Source organism: Palaemon carinicauda, chromosome 25 (genome assembly GCF_036898095.1).
Source record: "Palaemon carinicauda isolate YSFRI2023 chromosome 25, ASM3689809v2, whole genome shotgun sequence".
Classification (NCBI taxonomy): domain Eukaryota; kingdom Metazoa; phylum Arthropoda; class Malacostraca; order Decapoda; family Palaemonidae; genus Palaemon; species Palaemon carinicauda.
Genome location: NC_090749.1, coordinates 94,752,113 through 94,774,070, shown reverse-complemented (window position 1 = coordinate 94,774,070; position 21,958 = coordinate 94,752,113).

Sequence of the window (21,958 nt, the reverse complement as noted above, 5' to 3'; positions counted from 1 at the left end):
CTGGATTATCGTACATGAACATTATAATTGTCGTTTTTTAACCAAATTCATCGTATACACTTTCAACATAATTATTAAGGAATTATATGATTGAATTATTCCAAAATATTTTAGTATAAATGTTTTATTGAACACATACGCACACATATGTATAAACCTAATGTATGTATCATAGATCAAACCGGACCTAAAAGAATCGCACATGTATGATAATTATCGTACAAATAACACCCCTGCGGTCTTGTTTACAAGACATCTTCTTCTACTTCTTGGGGCGAGAATTGAGAATCCGGGTCTATGGAATTTTCAAAATTATCCTCAATTTTACCTAAAAAAAAAAAAAGCAATAATCATACACAGTAACTCTGTGTGGAAACGTATTTAGCAAAGTTATAAGATTATCCATACCATTTTTTACGATTTGTGTGAAAATCTATCAGATTATTGTCTAAAATTGCTACTAATATTACGGTCCTTCAAGCATTTGACTATCTATAAGATTGTTTGATTGATAGAAAATGCTGTGTAAAAAGATTGGAAACTCTCATTCATTATATGAATAATTGAACAGAGGGGGTACCCCTGGGGAGTTTACTGGACCCAGTTTTATTGTGTATCTATGTTATTAGTCTATCAGAAGTACTACAGGAGCATGCAGTGAAGTTTAAACTATTTGCAGACCATATACAATTTTGATGAAAAGGTGGACAAGCTGATAAACATTATGGAATTAATTAAGTTAACATTTCAAACACTGATGGACCCAAACATGAGAAAATGACATTGGCTGACAAAGGAAAAAATCTACTGGTATTAAATTTGTAGATAATATACAATTTTACTGAAAAAGTGGACAAGCTGATAAAGATTATGGAATTGATTAAGTTAACACGTCAAACACTGATGGACCCAAAAGTATAGAAAATTATATATACTGATAAAGTCAAGGGAAAAAATCTACTTGTAATTAGATAAACTAGAATCACTAAAAGGGAATATGATGTTGAACATGCACTGAAGATTAAACCAGTTCTCAATACGAGGTCAACATCAAATGGAATTGCTGGTGAAAAGGTCAGCGAGGAAGAAGTAAAACAAGTTCAAACTATGGTGGCCAACACAGAGATGATAAAAATGGGAAAATGAAACCCTAAAATAATGATTATGCAATGTATACAATGATGAAGATGAAGTGGTAAATTCTTTTATTTTAAAGTGTTACCTGGGCCAGATTTTAATTATGGAAGAGAATATAAGTCTGGTATTCAAGAAAAGTGTTGCAGGTGCCACATAATCACCTATCCCTCACAAAGATAAGGACCTTTTAGAAAAAAAAAAGAGATTGCAAGTTCAAGACTAATGACAAATAGAATATATTAACAACACTAAGTTGAACAAACCTGATGATTATATATTGAATTTAAGAAATTGCAAAGCATATGATTTGGAATTGAAGAAATTGGTATAAAATACGGACCTTGGGACACTATGAAAATATTTAATCTGTTATAAAAACAATTCATATTGAATGATAAATGATAAATATCTCGTTCAAGAAGAAACTGGGGACTTTCTTGTTCTCTTAAGTGTTACAATAATGTGGATTCGACAATAAACGCCAGTTTTGTAGTGTGATATGCAAATTACCTAAGATTGTATACAATAAACTGATTTTATAGGACCTATAGAGAGTAGAGTTCCTCTATACGATGGGAACAGAAAATCAGTCAGAGTGAATTAAGTAAACTTTCTTATTACCAGGATTGACTACTGCAACTCCATTTACCACAAGCTGTACAAAGTGCAACTTGGGAAATCAAAAAACAATAAACAGAGGAGTATGACTGATAAAAGGTGTCCCACACCGAGAAGGATCACCCCTAGTGACCCCTATACTAATTGATTTTCACTGGCTGCCTATTAAAGCCAGAATAGAGTTTAAAATATGTACGATAACCCATCAAGTTATAAGAACCGGACGTCAAAAATATCTAAGAGAATTGGTACATATCGTAAAGCCAATAAGTCGAGAATAGTTACAGATGGTTTCAAATGATTAGAACTTAGATATATGTCTACTTTAGGCTCTAGATCCTTTTAAATATACGGCCACGAGATTATATAATAAGCTTCCACTAGACATTCGAAAGACGGAAGACATTAAGGCTTTCAAGAGGAAACTGAAGAAGTCTTTCTTGTTCTCGAAGTCTTTCGATAGTGTAAATTTGGCAATAAACGAGCTATGGGAGATGAAATACATACGATAAATGATACTGTGTTATCAATGTTGTTACAGTTATGTATCATTGTAATAATGTACTGTAATTTCAAGTGTTACATGTACTGCGCAACATTGCATCATATTGCATGAATAAAACGTTATGCTTTGTGTATAAGTGAAATGATTTATTTTGATATTAGGATTCAAGCATTTATTAGTTACCTCAAAGATAGGATGTAGTTCTTTATAGTTAGTGTACTGGAGTAGGATTTAAGTCATTTGAGAGCGATACTCTTTTGTTATTTAGCAATGTTTTGGTTTTGTCCGATTGTTTATAAGTTATAACGCTCCACAGTCCACACACACACTTGGGAGTTGCCTGTCGTAGAGCAATGTTGTCACAAGCTTTATTTAAGTTGTATTTTAAGAATACAACTTGGTCAAAAACTATTAAAACCTTCTAATTAACTGAACTGTCCCTGTTATAGACTTTAACTCTGATTTCTCTTTCTCTCTCTCTCTCTCTCTCTCTCTCTCTCTCTCTCTCTCTCTCTCTCTCTCTCTCATGTTGGAGCCCTTGCGGGGCTTATAGCATCCTGCTTTTTCAACTAGAATTGTTCCTTAGCTACTACTACTACTACTACTACTACTACTACTACTACTACTACTAATAATAATAATAATAATAATAATAATAATAATCATAATAGTAATAATAGACGTTGAGCCTAAATATCCTTGATCAAAAACTTACATTAAAACTGAAAAAGTAAAACGTAAAGCAAATTCAAAGATTGTTATAAAAACAAATTCAAAATACAGTATATACTCTTGAACATTATCTGTTTAATGGAATGAATTAGCTGGTGGTGTGTGGCATACAATTATGGGTAATGACTTGCCCATACCCATACGTTTGTGAGGAGGGTCGTGAAGACAGGACAAACAGATGAATAACCCCTTTTTTTAACACCGTGACCTTTGACCTCTCTTGATAGCACTATACTTTCAACTACTAAGTGAATTATAAAGCGTACAATGAGACTGAAAGAATAGAAGAAATGATTGAAGAGAAGAAGAAGACGATGAAAAGAACTGCATAGATAATGTTTGTGACTTATGCAAAGAAGGTAATAAGGAAGTTTTGCTTTCACGGAGTTAGGAAAGGTAAGAGAACGAGATGAAAGAGGGGGTGTGGTGTAAATTCCTAGCAGAGAGAGAGAGAGAGAGAGAGAGAGAGAGAGAGAGAGAGAGAGAGAGAGAGAGAGAGAGAGAGAGAGAGAGAGAGAGAGACCATTATACTCTCAATTACTACTAAGCCACACGTAATATAACGCATTCACTCATTCACAAAGAATTACTTTTATATATAAATGAAATTATTGCCTTTCTGTCTGTGAGCAACTTTACTCAAAAACTACTGTACCGATTTGGACCAAACTTGCTAGTCACGATTCACCCAAGGATGAACCTGTAACATTTGCAGATAAGGTACATCAAAGTACATATAAGAAGAAGTACTTTGAATGTTCGTATGTTAATCTTTTTTTTTTAACATTACGCAAAAACTAATGAACCAATTGCAACCAAATTTGGTGGACGTGTGGAGCATGAATAAAGGACAAATCAATTAAATTTAGAAGAAAATACACAGAAATACAATGACGTAGTGGATTTAAGATCAAAATAAAGACTGCTTGACGTGGAGAGGGTATGCTCTCTACTGAGTGGCCCCTCTAGTTATATTTGAAATGTCTACTGACGTAATCAGGCAGAAGAATATAAGAATATCTGTCTTGAATTATATGTGGGTCTCTAATTATCATCATCACACATTATTATCTTTATTATTTTTACTTGCTAGGCTACAACCCTAGATGGAAAAGCAGGATGCTATGAGCCCAAGGGCTCCAACAGGGAAAATAACCCAGTGAGGAAAGGAAACAAGGGAAAATAAGATATATTAAGAACAGTAACAACATTAAAATAAATATTTCCTATATAAACTATAGAAACTTTAACAAAACAAGAATCCCTTCTACCCTTACCCTTAAGAGGAAAGTAACCACTGAACAATTACAGAGCAGTAGTTAACCCTTTGGGTGAAGAAGAATTGTTTGGTAATCTAAGCCTTGTCAGGTGTATGAGGACAGAGGAGAATCTGTAGAGAATAGGCTAGACTATTCGGTGTATGCGTAGGCAAAGGGGAAAATGGGCCGTAGCCAGAGAGAGAGAGAGGGATCCAATGTAGTACTGTCTGGCCAGTCAAAGGACCCCATAACTCTCTAGCGGTAGTATCTCAAACGGGTGGTTGGTGCCCTGGCCAACCTACTACATATAAAGGACTGAAATATTTCTAAAAAATTCCTGCCTGATATTTCGCAATGACAGATCAATCAATTCTATAAGTCAGACAAGAAATAGATCTTTGGGATAGAAGAGAATGTACAAAAATATCATATCGAGTTGTGGTGAGATAAATATCTCAAATAAAACATGTTTTGAACGTGTTATCAGACAGCTTGAAGGTTTAAAGACCTCTCATGAATGACAGAGGCGAGGGATAGTGAGCGAGTGCCCTTAGATTGCAGGACAATACCCTAGAGACTGATCCTCTTACACTTTATTATTATTATTATTATTATTAATTGCTGAGCTACAACCCTGGTTGGAAAAGCAGAATGCTATAAGCCCAGGGACTCCAACAGGGAAAATAGCCCAGTGAGGAAAGGAAACAAGGAAAAGTAAAGTATTTTAAGAACAGTAACATTAAAATAAATATCTTTTATAAACTATAAAAATATAACAAAACAAGATGAAGAGAAATAAGATAGAATAGTGTGCTCGAGTGTACCCTTAAGCAAGAGAACTCTACTCCAAGATAGTGGAAGGCCATGGTACAGAGGCTATGGCACTACCCAAGACTAGAGATCAATGGTTTGATTTTGAAGTGTCCTTCTCCTAGAAGAGCTGCTTACCATAGCTAGAGAGTCTCTTCTACCCTTACCCTTAAGAGGAAAGTAACCACTGAACAATTGCAGTGCAGTAGTTAACCCTCTGGGCGAAGAAAATTGGTTTGGTAATCTCAGTGTTGTCAGGTGTGTGAGGACAGAGGAGAATCTGTAAAGAAAGACTATTCGGTGTATGTGTAGGGAAAGGGAAAATGAACCATAACCAGAGAAGGATGCAATGTAGTGCTGTCTGGCCAGTCAAAGGACCCCATAACTCTATAACTGTAGTATCTCAACGGGTGGCTGGTGCCAGGGCCAACATACTACCTACATATCTACTTGATAGATCGATTAGTAAAGTCAGCCCTGTAGGCATTGTTTCGGCTAAGAGGTATAGGTTCGAATCCTTGTCCAGCCCAAAAGCATTTATCATAAATGAATTTCCAGTGGATATATATTCCCAATAGTGGTTGATATTTACATGAATAGAGACATGGCTGAGGACTTTGTCCTGCAGTGTAGGAGTACCGGCTGCATTTGCTGTTGTTGTTATGTGTGTATATATACAGTATATATATATATATATATATATATATATATATATATATATATTTATGTATATATATAGATATTTATATATATATATATATATATATATATATATATATATATATATATATATATATATATATGTTTATGTATATATATATATACATAAATATATATATATATATATATATATATATATATATATATATATATATATATATATATATATATATATATATATGTATATGTATACACACACACACATATATATATATATATATATATATATATATATATATATATATATATATGCATCAACAAAAACAAATACAGCCATTTCTAATCCATTGCAGGACGAAGGCCTCAGACATGTTTTTATTCATATCTAGGGTTTGGACATCTTTCATCACCACGGTGGTCCCTGCAGACTGGTGATGGTGGGAAACCTCACTCTGATCCCTCACAGCAAACCAACCTAGTATGGTTGGCCCTAACTAGTACGACACCTTTCTTTTAAGCATATTATTGGTATTATTAGCATAAATGCCATTATTAGTAACATAACTAATACCAATATTATCATTAAAATTTATTGAAACAATTCATGACAGTTTCCCTAATCTCTTCTGCCATTAACAAACCTCAACATGAGAATTGATTGACAGGTGGCCTCCCTCCCCCCCCTCCCCCACCCCAAGACCGTGGGAAAAATCGAGCCCATATTCCCACGGTCAGAGCTCAGAGGCAAGATAGGGCTATGCCACGAATTGTGCAAAAAGGAAAAGATTGGGAATGAAGGAAAGGTGACAAGAATAATTGACAGAATAATTGATGGATGATGAATAAAGAGTGATAATACAATAGTTATGTTAGACAATTTGAATTTATATATATATATATATATATATATATATATATATATATATATATATATATATATATATATATATATATATACACTGTGTATATATATGTATAATACACTATATGCAGTATATAGGCCATATATATATATATATATATATATATATATATATATATATATATATATATATATATAAATATTTATTTATTTATTTATTTATTTATTTATTTATTTATTTATTTATTTATTTAGAGAGAGAGAGAGAGAGAGAGAGAGAGAGAGAGAGAGAGAGAGAGAGAGAGAGAGAGAGAGAGAGAGAAATGGTGAAGACTTTTAAAAGATTAATTATTATTATTATTATTATTATTATTATTATTATTATTATCATTATTATTATTGTTGTTGTTGTTGTTGTTGTTGTTGTTGTTGTTGTTATAAAGGAAAAAGAAATAAAGCAAATATGAAAATCGAAGAATTTTTTTACTCCAATTCTTGAAGTCTTCGCTGAAGACATTTGGAACTTCAAGAAGGAACATCTTGAAATTCTAAAATGTCTGCAGGAATTATTTTGACTACGATCTACTTCTTTATTGATTTTCTTCGTTTTTTTATTGATTAAATGATTTATATTAATAATTTATCTTTTAGTAAACCGTAATACATAATAATCATTAATTATATTTAGCCAAAGGTGTGATTAATATGACTATTTCTTATGTTAACGCCGTCTTCCGACTGGAGAGAAAGAATTTGTCCTGGAAATCGATCGATAGAGTCGGTGTCTCCAAAAAGTCTTCAGAAGACTTCTCTGCCGAAGACGAGATTTTTTTTTCTTCAAAATAATGCTGATATGGACCTTCTGATCTGCATCATTTTGATTATGAACAGAATCATGGCCGTAATCAAAGCTTTCAGAATGTTTGGAGGAAATATTCAGCGGAATGCAGAGTGTGGTGAACAAATCTCGAGGATTCAGGAACAACTTCAGAATCTGAAGGAATCGTTCGCCTTCCGATGGTTTTCGTGGGCCCTGCCGGAAGCACCGCGCTTTGAAGAGTGTGCCGTTGCCGCCCCGCCGGACTCCTTCCTCGGAAGGTGGATGAAAAGACTTCCTATAGTTGGGGGCTACTTGAAAGCCTCTGAAGAAGTACAACGGTGCGAACTTGCTTTGGGCCAGATGGAGAAAGCAGCTGAGACGTTCAACGATCAGTTGAAATCTAACTGGTTCCTTCGCAAGATTCTCCCGGAATTTAACCTTGGAACACAAGTGGACAATCAAGTCGTCTCTCAAGGAAATGGTAAGTTTGTTCTTATGGGAGCAGCGGCTTTTGTCGCCTTAGCTGGTGGAATCTATTGGGCTTTCGGTAGAAAGTCATCAAGTGACGAGGTAGGAACAGAGGACAACATCTCTTCAGAAGAAGATTGCATCGAAAACGAAGCTCTTCAGACCGAAGAGATAATTGATGGTGTTGGTTTCGAAGAAATAAATGACGAAAATTGCACAGATGAGGATAATCTCTCTAAAGAAGAGGAAAACATTGACGTCGAAGAAGATCTCCAGAGCAAAGAAATCATTGATGGTAAAAGTGAAGAAAAAGACAAATCTCAGCTAGAAATCCTAGTTAGTGAAAGTGTTCAAGAAATGGAGAATGAAAACGGCAGATCAGAAGAAGATGGAACTGATAAAGAGCTACAGAGCCAAGAAATCATTGATGGTAAAAGTGAAGAAAAAGACAAATCTCAGCTAGAAATCATAATTAGTGAGAGTGTTCAAGAAAAGGAGAATGAAAACGTCAGATCAGAAGAAGATGGAACTGATAAAGAGCTTCGGTGCGAAGAAACGCCTGAAGCCAGTTGTGTGGAAACAGCGGAAGAAGATCTTGCTGCAGAAAAACGTGTTGAAGAAAAGACTCTGGAGAGAGTAGGACCTAATCGGTATGAATTCAAAGTGTCAAAACTTGAATGGCAGATTCTAAACGGACGCCAAAGACGAGAAGAAGTTTCAGAATTTTGCCAATTCTACAACGTGAAACTCATTTTCCCTGATCAAGGAAAGAAAGGAGTTGGCTTGTTGGAAGGAGCTGCTAGTCGAGTCAAGAAGGCCTTGGATCACATGCAAGAAATTCTCAACGAAGACAAGATGGATTATACTAATGAAGAAGAGCAGGACTCAATCTTTCCTCAACTGGAATCAGAAGGAGAAGAAGGAGAGAATCCTGTGCAAGATGTTCAGGAAGAATTTGCAGCAGAAAATACAAGTTTTGCTGCGATGCTCAAAAAGAATCTGGATGAGGATCAGCCTGGACGAGTCTTCCACTTTGGGATAGTGAAAAGAACAGCTGTGGCAGAAACACAGCTACAGGGAGAAGAAGAAGAAGAGGAGATGATGCAGCGGCTGTGGGAGGAGAAAATGGAGCTGTGGGAAGAGGAGATGCTGAGGGGAGATTATGAGATGGATGATGTAAAAGTCGAATATGGCAGAAGGAACACGTCAAAGAAGATTGTCTTCTCTGGGGTCCAATTTGTAAGGGATCTTCAGGATAAGGACCATAAAGGAATGACTCTTTTGCCTCTCAAGGATGAAGAAAAGTTCTTCCTTCAAGAGGAGTAAGGAGTGAAAGTTCAGTGAAAAAAATAGAAAAAAAAATAAAAAAAGAAAAAAAAATAAAAAAAAAATAAAATAAAAAAAAACAAAAAAAAAAATTAAAAAAAAAAAATACAAAAAAAAAATAAAAAACAAAAAACCCAAAAAAAATGTATATGTATATATATTTTTCCACTTTTGATTTGAAAAGGATATTTTTTAAAAGGAACATAAGTTGTGTTAAGTTCAATTTCGGTTTATTTTGTGAGGAAAAAGAGACCCAGACAAGTTTTCCAAGACCAGAACTTCAAGGACGCTTGGATGGACCGCCCAGCTTGAGGAATGCAATGCCTAACTCTCCAGCTTGGACGATGCTTGGAATAATCTGGTGGACTGGTGCTGCTGATGGAAGAAATCTGGCTGATTTCAGAATGCTCTGTACCTTGATGGGGTGTACAGGACCTTTGTCAAGTGTACAAATGGTCGGATATCTAGATCTATTCTTTTGGATACCAACCTTCGGGTGGTTCTGGGGGAATAATCTGGAAGACCGGCTCTGCAGAAAGATGAAGCTGGGTTTCTTCTATTATGCAGTCTTGTCCTTATAGGTTGGCCCAGGATAGTTCCACTAGGGAAGGAAGCTGCGTCTCTGGTGAGGTGCTCATCCGATGGCTGCTGATGGAGGACTGGGAGCAGAGCAAGTTCTGGTTCTGAGGATGCTTGGCTTAATTGTCCGGTTTCATGTTTCTTTGATTAAAGGCTTGGCTTAATTGCCTGGTCTAATAAAGCTTGGCTTAAATGTCTTGCTTCATACTTTTTAAATTTAAGGCTTGGCTTCATTGCCTGGCCCGAAGAAGCTCGGCTTCATCGTCCGGCTTCCTGCTGCTTAGATTTTTTTTTCAAGGCTTGGCTTCATTGCCTGGCCCGAAGAAGCTCGGCTTCATCGTCCGGCTTCCTGCTGCTTAGATTTTTTTTTCAAGGCTTGGCTTCATTGCCTGGCCCCAAAGAAGCTCGGCTTCATCGCCCGGCTTCCTGCTGCTTGGATTTTTTTTCAAGCCTTGGCTTCATTGCCTGGCCGTAAAGAAGCTTGGCTTCATCGCCCGGCTTCCTGCTGCTTGGATTTTTTTTCAAGGCTTGGCTTCATTGCCTGGCCCCAAAGAAGCTCGGCTTCATCGCCCGGCTTCCTGCTGCTTGGACTATTTTTCAAGGCTTGGCTTCATTGCCTGGCCCCAAAGAAGCTCGGCTTCATCGCCCGGCTTCCTGCTGCTTGGATTTTATTGAAGGCTTGGCTTCATTGCCTGGCCCCAAAGAAGCTCGGCTTCATCGCCCGACTTCCTGCTGCTTGGACTATTTTTCAAGGCTTGGCTTCATTGCCTGGCCCCAAAGAAGCTCGGCTTCATCGCCCGGCTTCCTGCTGCTTGGATTTTTTTTCAAGGCTTGGCTTCATTGCCTGGCCCCAAAGAAGCTCGGCTTCATCGCCCGGCTTCCTGCTGCTTGGACTATTTTTCAAGGCTTGGCTTCATTGCCTGGCCCCAAAGAAGCTCGGCTTCATCGCCCGGCTTCCTGCTGCTTGGATTTTATTGAAGGCTTGGCTTCATTGCCTGGCCCCAAAGAAGCTCGGCTTCATCGCCCGACTTCCTGCTGCTTGGACTATTTTTCAAGGCTTGGCTTCATTGCCTGGCCCCAAAGAAGCTCGGCTTCATCGCCCGGCTTCCTGCTGCTTGGATTTTTTTCAAGGCTTGGCTTCATTGCCTGGCCCCAAAGAAGCTCGGCTTCATCGCCCGGCTTCCTGCTGCTTGGATTTTTTTTCAAGGCTTTGCTTCATTGCCTGGCCCCAAAGAAGCTCAGTTTCATCGCCCGGCTTCCTGCTGCTTGGATTTTTTTTCAAGGCTTGGCTTCATTGCCTGGCCCCAAAGAAGCTCGGCTTCATCGCCCGGCTTCCTGCTGCTTGGATTGTTTTCAAGGCTTGGCTTCCTTGCCTGGCCCCAAAGAAGCTCGGCTTCATCGCCCGGCTTCCTGCTGCTTGGATTTTTTTTCAAGGCTTGGCTTCATTGCCTGGCCCTGCTGCTTGGATTTTTTTTCAAGGCTTGGCTTCATTGTCTGGCCCCAAAGAAGCTCGGCTTCATCGCCCGGCTTCCTGCTGCTTGGATTTTTTTTCAAGGCTTGGCTTCATTGCCTGGCCCCAAAAGAAGCTCGGCTTCATCGCCCGGCTTCCTGATGCTTGGATTTTTTTTCAAGGCTTGGCTTCATTGCCTGGCCCCAAAGAAGCTCGGCTTCATCGCCCGGCTTCCTGCTGCTTGGATTTTTTTCGAAGGCTTGGCTTCATTGCCTGGCCCCAAAGAAGCTCGGCTTCATCGCCCGGCTTCCTGCTGCTTGGATTTTTTTCGAAGGCTTGGCTTCATTGCCTGGCCCCAAAGAAGCTCGGCTTCATCGCCCGGCTTCCTGCTGCTTGGATTTTTTTCGAAGGCTTGGCTTCATTGCCTGGCCCCAAAGAAGCTCGGCTTCATCGCCCGGCTTCCTGCTGCTTGGATTTTTTTTCAAGGCTTGGCTTCATTGCCTGGCCCCAAAGAAGCTCGGCTTCATCGCCCGGCTTCCTGCTGCTTGGATTTTTTTTCAAGGCTTAGCTTCATTGCCTGGCCCCAAAGAAGCTCGGCTTCATTGCCCGGCTTCCTGCTGCTTAGATTTTTTTTCAAGGCTTGGCTTCATTGCCTGGCCCCAAAGAAGCTCGGCTTCATCGCCCGGCTTCCTGCTGCTTGGACTATTTTTCAAGGCTTGGCTTCATTGCCTGGCCCCAAAGAAGCTCGGCTTCATCGCCCGGCTTCCTGCTGCTTGGATTTTATTGAAGGCTTGGCTTCATTGCCTGGCCCCAAAGAAGCTCGGCTTCATCGCCCGGCTTCCTGCTGCTTGGATTTTTTTCAAGGCTTGGCTTCATTGCCTGGCCCCAAAGAAGCTCGGCTTCATCGCCCGGCTTCCTGCTGCTTGGATTTTTTTTCAAGGCTTGGCTTCATTGCCTGGCCCCAAAGAAGCTCGGCTTCATCGCCCGGCTTCCTGCTGCTTGGATTTTTTTTCAAGGCTTGGCTTCATTGCCTGGCCCCAAAGATGCTCGGCTTCATCGCCCGGCTTCCTGCTGCTTGGATTTTTTTCAAGGCTTGGCTTCATTGCCTGGCCCCAAAGAAGCTCGGCTTCATCGCCCGGCTTCCTGCTGCTTGGATTTTTTTTCAAGGCTTGGCTTCATTGCCTGGCCCCAAAGAAGCTCGGCTTCATCGCCCGGCTTCCTGCTGCTTGGATTTTTTTTCAAGGCTTGGCTTCATTGCCTGGCCCCAAAGAAGCTCGGCTTCATCGCCCGGCTTCCTGCTGCTTGGATTTTTTTTCAAGGCTTGGCTTCATTGCCTGGCCCCAAAGAAGCTCGGCTTCATCGCCCGGCTTCCTGCTGCTTGGATTTTTTTTCAAGGCTTGGCTTCATTGCCTGGCCCCAAAGAAGCTCGGCTTCATCGCCCGGCTTCCTGCTGCTTGGATTTTTTTTTCAAGGCTTGGCTTCATTGCCTGGCCCCAAAGATGCTCGGCTTCATCGCCCGGCTTCCTGCTGCTTGGATTTTTTTTCAAGGCTTGGCTTCATTGCCTGGCCCCAAAGATGCTCGGCTTCATCGCCCGGCTTCCTGCTGCTTGGATTTTTTTCAAGGCTTGGCTTCATTGCCTGGCCCCAAAGAAGCTCGGCTTCATCGCCCGGCTTCCTGCTGCTTGGATTTTTTTTCAAGGCTTGGCTTCATTGCCTGGCCCCAAAGAAGCTCGGCTTCATCGCCCGGCTTCCTGCTGCTTGGATTTTTTTTCAAGGCTTGGCTTCATTGCCTGGCCGTAAAGAAGCTTGGCTTCATCGCCCGGCTTCCTGCTGCTTGGATTTTTTTTCAAGGCTTGGCTTCATTGCCTGGCCCCAAAGAAGCTCGGCTTCATCGCCCGGCTTCCTGCTGCTTGGACTATTTTTCAAGGCTTGGCTTCATTGCCTGGCCCCAAAGAAGCTCGGCTTCATCGCCCGGCTTCCTGCTGCTTGGATTTTATTGAAGGCTTGGCTTCATTGCCTGGCCCCAAAGAAGCTCGGCTTCATCGCCCGACTTCCTGCTGCTTGGACTATTTTTCAAGGCTTGGCTTCATTGCCTGGCCCCAAAGAAGCTCGGCTTCATCGCCCGGCTTCCTGCTGCTTGGATTTTTTTAAAGGCTTGGCTTCATTGCCTGGCCCCAAAGAAGCTCGGCTTCATCGCCCGGCTTCCTGCTGCTTGGATTTTTTTTCAAGGCTTTGCTTCATTGCCTGGCCCCAAAGAAGCTCAGTTTCATCGCCCGGCTTCCTGCTGCTTGGATTTTTTTTCAGGGCTTGGCTCCATTGCCTGGCCCCAAAGAAGCTCGGCTTCATCGCCCGGCTTCCTGCTGCTTGGATTGTTTTCAAGGCTTGGCTTCCTTGCCTGGCCCCAAAGAAGCTCGGCTTCATCGCCCGGCTTCCTGCTGCTTGGATTTTTTTTCAAGGCTTGGCTTCATTGCCTGGCCCTGCTGCTTGGATTTTTTTTCAAGGCTTGGCTTCATTGTCTGGCCCCAAAGAAGCTCGGCTTCATCGCCCGGCTTCCTGCTGCTTGGATTTTTTTTCAAGGCTTGGCTTCATTGCCTGGCCCCAAAAGAAGCTCGGCTTCATCGCCCGGCTTCCTGATGCTTGGATTTTTTTTCAAGGCTTGGCTTCATTGCCTGGCCCCAAAAGAAGCTCGGCTTCATCGCCCGGCTTCCTGCTGCTTGGATTTTTTTCAAGGCTTGGCTTCATTGCCTGGCCCCAAAGAAGCTCGGCTTCATCGCCCGGCTTCCTGCTGCTTGGATTTTTTTCGAAAGCTTGGCTTCATTGCCTGGCCCCAAAGAAGCTCGGCTTCATCGCCCGGCTTCCTGCTGCTTGGATTTTTTTCGAAGGCTTGGCTTCATTGCCTGGCCCCAAAGAAGCTCGGCTTCATCGCCCGGCTTCCTGCTGCTTGGATTTTTTTTCAAGGCTTGGCTTCATTGCCTGGCCCCAAAGAAGCTCGGCTTCATCGCCCGGCTTCCTGCTGCTTGGATTTTTTTTCAAGGCTTAGCTTCATTGCCTGGCCCCAAAGAAGCTTGGCTTCATTGCCCGGCTTCCTGCTGCTTGGATTTTTTTTCAAGGCTTGGCTTCATTGCCTGGCCCCAAAGAAGCTCGGCTTCATCGCCCGGCTTCCTGCTGCTTGGACTATTTTTCAAGGCTTGGCTTCATTGCCTGGCCCCAAAGAAGCTCGGCTTCATCGCCCGGCTTCCTGCTGCTTGGATTTTATTGAAGGCTTGGCTTCATTGCCTGGCCCCAAAGATGCTCGGCTTCATCGCCCGGCTTCCTGCTGCTTGGATTTTTTTCAAGGCTTGGCTTCATTGCCTGGCCCCAAAGAAGCTCGGCTTCATCGCCCGGATTCCTGCTGCTTGGATTTTTTTTCAAGGCTTGGCTTCATTGCCTGGCCCCAAAGAAGCTCGGCTTCATCGCCCGGCTTCCTGCTGCTTGGATTTTTTTTCAAGGCTTGGCTTCATTGCCTGGCCCCAAAGATGCTCGGCTTCATCGCCCGGCTTCCTGCTGCTTGGATTTTTTTTCAAGGCTTGGCTTCATTGCCTGGCCCCAAAGAAGCTCGGCTTCATCGCCCGGCTTCCTGCTGCTTGGATTTTTTTTCAAGGCTTGGCTTCATTGCCTGGCCCCAAAGAAGCTCGGCTTCATCGCCCGGCTTCCTGCTGCTTGGATTTTTTTTCAAGGCTTGGCTTCATTGCCTGGCCCCAAAGAAGCTCGGCTTCATCGCCCGGCTTCCTGCTGCTTGGATTTTTTTTCAAGGCTTGGCTTCATTGCCTGGCCCCAAAGAAGCTCGGCTTCATCGCCCGGCTTCCTGCTGCTTGGATTTTTTTTCAAGGCTTGGCTTCATTGCCTGGCCCCAAAGAAGCTCGGCTTCATCGCCCGGCTTCCTGCTGCTTGGATTTTTTTTCAAGGCTTGGCTTCATTGCCTGGCCCCAAAGATGCTCGGCTTCATCGCCCGGCTTCCTGCTGCTTGGATTTTTTTTCAAGGCTTGGCTTCATTGCCTGGCCCCAAAGAAGCTCGGCTTCATCGCCCGGCTTCCTGCTGCTTGGATTTTTTTCAAGGCTTGGCTTCATTGCCTGGCTCCAAAGATGCTCGGCTTCATCGCCCGGCTTCCTGCTGCTTGGATTTTTTTCAAGGCTTGGCTTCATTGCCTGGCCCCAAAGAAGCTCGGCTTCATCGCCCAGCTTCCTGCTGCTTGGATTTTTTTTCAAGGCTTGGCTTCATTGCCTGGCCCCCAAAGAAGCTCGGCTTCATCGCCCGGCTTCCTGCTGCTTGGATTTTTTTCAAGGCTTAGCTTCATTGCCTGGCCCCCAAAGAAGCTCGGCTTCATCGCCCGGCTTCCTGCTGCTTGGATTTTTTTCAAGGCTTAGCTTCATTGCCTGGCCCCAAAGAAGCTCGACTTCATCGCCCGGCTTCCTGCTGCTTGGATTTTTTTTCAAGGCTTGGCTTCATTGCCTGGCCCCAAAGAAGCTCGGCTTCATCGCCCGGCTTCCTGCTGCTTGGATTTTTTTTTCAAGGCTTGGCTTCATTGCCTGGCCCCAAAGAAGCTCGGCTTCATCGCCCGGCTTCCTGCTGCTTGGATTTTTTTTCATGGCTTGGCTTCATTGCCTGGCCCCAAAGAAGCTCGGCTTCATCGCCCGGCTTCCTGCTGCTTGGATTTTTTTGAAGGCTTGGCTCCATTGCCTGGCCCTAAAGAAGCTTGGCTTCATTGTCTGGCTTCCTGCTTTTTGGATCAAAAGCTTGGCTTCATTGCCTGGCCTAAAGAAGTTTGGCTTAATTGTCTGGCTTCCTGCTTTTTGGATTAAAGGCTTGGCTTCATTGCCTGGCCTAAAGAAGCTTGACTTCATTGTCTGGCTTCCTGCTTTTTGGATCAAAGGCTTGGCTTCATTGCCTGGCCTAAAGAAGCTTGGCTTAATTGTCTGGCTTCCTGCTGCTTGGATTAAATGAGGTAGTGGTGAGGAGGGTCGTGGGAACCTTGCTGGCTTCTATCTTTCTCAAAAGCGGAAGTTGGCAGAACCCGCCTGATGAGCCCTTTGGTGAGGGCGAAACCCTTATATGATGTGTTTTAATATATATATATATATATATATATATATATATATATATATATATATATATATATATATATATATATATATATATATATATATATATATATATATACCACAATGACATTCAATACCGAATTCTACCTTTGGGAGTGTATATCCTATGGAAATTCACTTATGATAAATGCTTCTGGCTGAGGAAGGATTCGAACCTATGCCCTGAGCCGAAACAATGCAATGGACGATTTTACCATTGGTAAAGTCATCCCAACAGACATTGTTTCGGCTCAGGGCATAGGTTCGAATCCTTCCTCAGCCAGAAGCATTTATCATAAGTGAATTTCCATAGGATATACACTCCCAAAGGTAGAATTCAGTATTGAATGTCATTGTGGTTGATTATTATTATTATTATTATTATTATTATTATTATTATTATTATTATTATTATTATTATTATTATTATTACTTGCTAAGCTACACACTAGTTGGTAAAGCAAGATGCTATAAGCCCAGGGGATATTTTGTATATTCGTAATAAAAGCATTAGAATAATCTTTTCTTTTCTCTTTCAACAGAAAACCTACAAATGGAACATATAAACTACACTAAATTGAACAAACCTGGTGATCATATATTGGTCAAGAAATTGCAAAGCTTATGATTTGGAATGGAAGAAATTAGGATAAATAGTGTCTATGTAAATATTTAATCTGTTATAAAAACAATTCATATTAAATTGATGAATGATAAATAACTTGTTCAAGAAGAAACTGAAACTTTATTGTTTTGTAAGTGTTACAGTAATGTGGGTTTGACAATAAACACCAGTTTTGCAGTGTGATATGCAACATTATTATTATTATTATTGTTATTATGATTATTATTATGATTATTATTATTATGATTATTATTATTATTATTATTATTACTTGCTAAGTTACAACCCTAGTTGGAAAAGCAGGATGCTATAAGCCCAGGGGCTCCAACAGGGAAAATAGCCCAGTGAGGAAATGAAAACAGGAAAATCAAATATTTTAAGATGAGTAACAGCATTAACATAAATATCTCCTCTATAAACTATAAAAACTTTAACAAAACAAGAGGAAGAGAAATAAGATAAAGGAGTGGGCTCGAGTGTACCCTCAAGCAAGAGAACTCTAACCCAAGACTGGAAGACCATGGTACAGAGGTTATAGCACAACCCAAGACTAGAGAACAATGGTTTGATGTTGGAGTGTCCCTCTCCTAGAAGAGCTGCTAACTGAAGCCAAGGAATCTCTTCTAGGCTACCCTTGTATATAATAAACTGATTTTATAGGTCCTAGAGAATGGAGAGTGTCTCTAAATAGGCCCCCCAAAAAGCAGTGCTCAACGTAAATTATGTAAAAATTGTAATAAACAGAAGAGCTAGACTGATAAAAGGTGTCCCACCTAGAGAAAGGATTTCTCCTACACTAATTGATTTACACTGGCTGCCTATTAAAGCGAGAATAGAGTTTGAAATATGTACAATAGCCCATCAAGTTAATAGAACCGGACGTCCAAAATATCTAAGAGAATTGATACATATTGTGCAGCCAATAAATCGTGTTGACATGAAAATAGTTACAGATGGTTTTAGATTATTGGAGCCTAGATATATGTCTACTGTAGGTTCTAGATCTTTCAAATATGCAGCCCCTAGACTAAATTATATAACAAGCTCCCACTAGACATTCGAAAGACTGAAGATATTTAAGGCTTTCAAGAGGAAACTGAAGACTTTCTTATTCTCTGGGTGCTTCGATAATGTGGATTTAGCAATTAACGAGTAATATGAGATTGAATAATATGATCAAGTGATGTTATGGATCATGTAAGGCACAGGAATCCCCGCGTGATAGGACCATAAAAACAGCCTTTAACCCTGGATAGGTACGGTCCTCGGACACCCCTTTAAGGGTATACTCGGACGCGAACGACCCCGACGCCAAAAAAAATTCTTGAAAAATCAGTTTTTGCAGTAACCTCCTTTTTTCTTTTGCCAAAAAAAACTTCAATGAATGCTTAAAACAACTGTAAAGATAAATACTACTCATCTGCAGAAAAACTATTTATTATAAATATTTTAAAAAATTAAGTAGAAAAAAAAAAGACCTGACATAAAAATTCATAAAAAAAAAGTTTATACATATATACACAAATCCTTTTAGGAATTGATTCTTGAATGTTTAGGACACATCTTGATGTATTTTGGATGAAGTCAGACCCATGGAGGTGAAGATCTGAAATGAGAAAAAAAGGGTAACTTTTTTTGGCCAAAAAAAATTGTCCAAATTTCATGAATTTTTTTGGGTACCCAAATGAAATAGGAAGTGGCTAATTTTTTTAGGGAATAAACATATGTTATCCTAAAATAGAAATATGTAAAAAAATCTTCATTATTTTGTAAATTACATTTATATCAGGGGCCATATCTAAAGGTAATTTTTTGAGTACTTGGAAATTTCGTAAAAAAATACATATATTTAATATATAATATGATATTTATGCAGGTAAAAATATGCAAAAATATCACAAATTCTATAGGGAACAAGAATATATATAGATAGGGCAGCTTACGCTTCGGATATGTCCACAAAATGGCCGCCAACCACACTGACTCAGACTCCCTAATCTGCCACTTGAAATGTAGGAAGGGTATGTCAATTTCAAGGTGTTATTTACTAATCTAATTATTATTGGATATGCATAAAAATTGTATGGTGGGTTGCTGGATAATTGTCGATTATTTTACGACTATAAAATTAAAATTCTGACCCAAAAACATTTTTTTGAAGGGAAATAAAATCGAAAAAAAAAATGTAAAACAATATTTTAGCTAAAAAAATTTGATGATATTCAATCAAAAAAAAAGTAAACAAAATTTTCCGACAAATAAACATCTAGAGGAATCATTACTCTGTGATAGTTCCTTAGTACGTAGTAATTTTGAAAGAATTGGGAAAAAACGAAAAAATGGCAATCACCGGAAAATCGAACACATACCTATATATACGCCATATCTGGCTAAAAAAAAGATAGGCATGGGTAGCCAGATCATCTAGAAACACTTTCCAACACTATAAAAATATAAGTTTTGCGACACTACTTGCCAATTCCTTACGGTAACATGACTAAGCAAAAAATTGCAAAACAAATAAAAAGGGGCACTCGTGGAAAAATGGCCATTCTAATATACGGCATTTCAGAAAAAAAAAATTTCAGCCACGTGCTAGGCAAACCATCAAGGCATATTTTCCGACAAATAAACATATAAATGAAATATTACTCTGTGATAGTTCCTTAGTACGTAGTAATTTTGAAAGAAATGGGAAAAAACGAAAAAATGGCAATCACAGGAAAATCGAACACATACTTATATATACGCCATATCTGGCTAAAAAAAAAATAGGCATGGGTAGCCAGATCATCTAGAAACACTTTCCAACACTATAAAAATAGAAGTTTTGCGACACTACTTGCCAATTCCTTACGGTAACATGACTAAGCAAAAAAATGCAAAACAAATAAAAAGGGGCACTCGCGGAAAAATGCCCAACATTCTAATATACGGCATCTCAGATAAAAAAAAAAGACATGCACGTGTTAGCCCAACCATCAAGGCACACTTTCTAACACATAAACATGAAAAAAAAATCAATAATATACGGCAATTCCTTACTACGTAGTAAATTTTTACAAATATTGAAAAAAAAAACAGAAATTGGCAACCGCAGTTAAATACCCAATATACCAATAACTACGTCGTATCTGACAAAAACAAAATCACGCATGGGTAGCCAGATCATCTAGACACACTTTCCAACATTAAAAAAGCAAAAGTTTTACGACACTATTTCGCAATATCTTAGGGAAAAATGACTTGGCAAAAAAATTAAAAAAAAATTAAAAAGGGACACTCGCGGTAAAATGCCCGAGATTCTAATATACGACATCTCAGATAAAAAAAAGACATGCACGTGTTAGCCCAACCATCAAGGCACACTTTCTAACACATAAACATGAAAAAAAAATGAATAATATACGGCAATTCCTTACTACGTAGTAATTTTTACAAATATTGAAAAAAAAACAGAAATTGGTAACCGCAGTTAAATACCCAATATACCAATAACTACGTCGTATCTGACAAAAACAAAGTCATGCATGGGTAGCCAGATCATCTAGACACACTTTCCAACACTAAACAAGCAAAAGTTTTACGACACTATTTGGCAATATCTTACGGAAAAATGACTTGGCAAAAAAATGAAAAAAAATGAAAAAGGGGCACTCGCGGTAAAATGGTCCTCGTGGTGATGAACGACATTTTAACTAAAAAAAAAAACATGCACATGGTAGCCAAACAATCCACCAAGACTTTCCACAACTGATAACCTATATAAGTTGCACCATTCTACGACAATTTCATAATACGTAATAACTTTGATAATTATGCAAACTACCTCAGAAGGGTAAACTCGGACGCGAACGACCCCGACGCATCTCAGAAATCGGGGAAGGAGTACAGCTACAGCAATGCACATCTGGACACTACTAGAGCGTGTAGGGGAGACACCTCCTGCAGGTCGATCACCCACAAATTCAGTCACAGGGGTGAGTCACGTGAGAAAAACCTGTTTTTTTTTGACGCTCGGGGTCGCAAACGACCCACCGTACCTATCCAGGGTTAAAGTAAAGTAAGTAATACTGTGTGATTAATGTTGTTACTTGTTCAAAAACTATTAAAATTTTACGTAACAAGAGCGAATGTTCAATGGTACTTTATTAAAGTCTTCTAATATACTGTACTGTCCCTCTAAACTTGAACTCTGATCATAGATTGCCATAAGATACAACTAGAGGTACCTCTCTCTCTCTCTCTCTCTCTCTCTCTCTCTCTCTCTCTCTCTCTCTCTCTCTCTCTCTCTTCACCGTCACCCTGTTGGAGCCCTTATAATAATAATAATAATAAATGCTAAGCAACAACCCTAGTTGGAAAAGCAGGATGCTATAAGCCCAGGGGCCCCAACAGGGAAAATAGCCCAGTGAGGAAAGGAAATAAAGAAAATCCTTATACGGCTTGTAGCATCCTGCTTTTCCAACTAGGGTTGTTGCTTAGCTAATAATAATAATAATAATAATAATAATAATAATAATAATAATAATAATAACAGATGTTGAGCCTAAATAGCCTTGAGAAAAAGCTTCCATTAAAACAGAAAAAAAAAACTTAAAGCAAATTCTAAGATTGTTATAAAAATAAACTCAAACTACCGTATGTAATTTAAGGCACATTTATTCAATATGATGATTTAGTTGTGACACATACAGCTATAACGTCACGCCCACATAGATTGCACGCACATACGCACACACGTCTGAGGAGGGGCGCGAAGAGAGGGCTAACAGCTATGTGCCCCTTTTACCCTCTTGAACTTTGACCTCTCTTGGTGGTGTCTCTGACGAGAGACATAAACAAGATATTATTATGCTTTCAACTACTGCTACTACGTCTATTATTATTATTATTATTATTTTTATTATTAGTATTATTATTATTATCGTTATTATTATTATTATCATTATTAATTGCTAAGACACAACCCTAGTTAGAAAAAAAGAA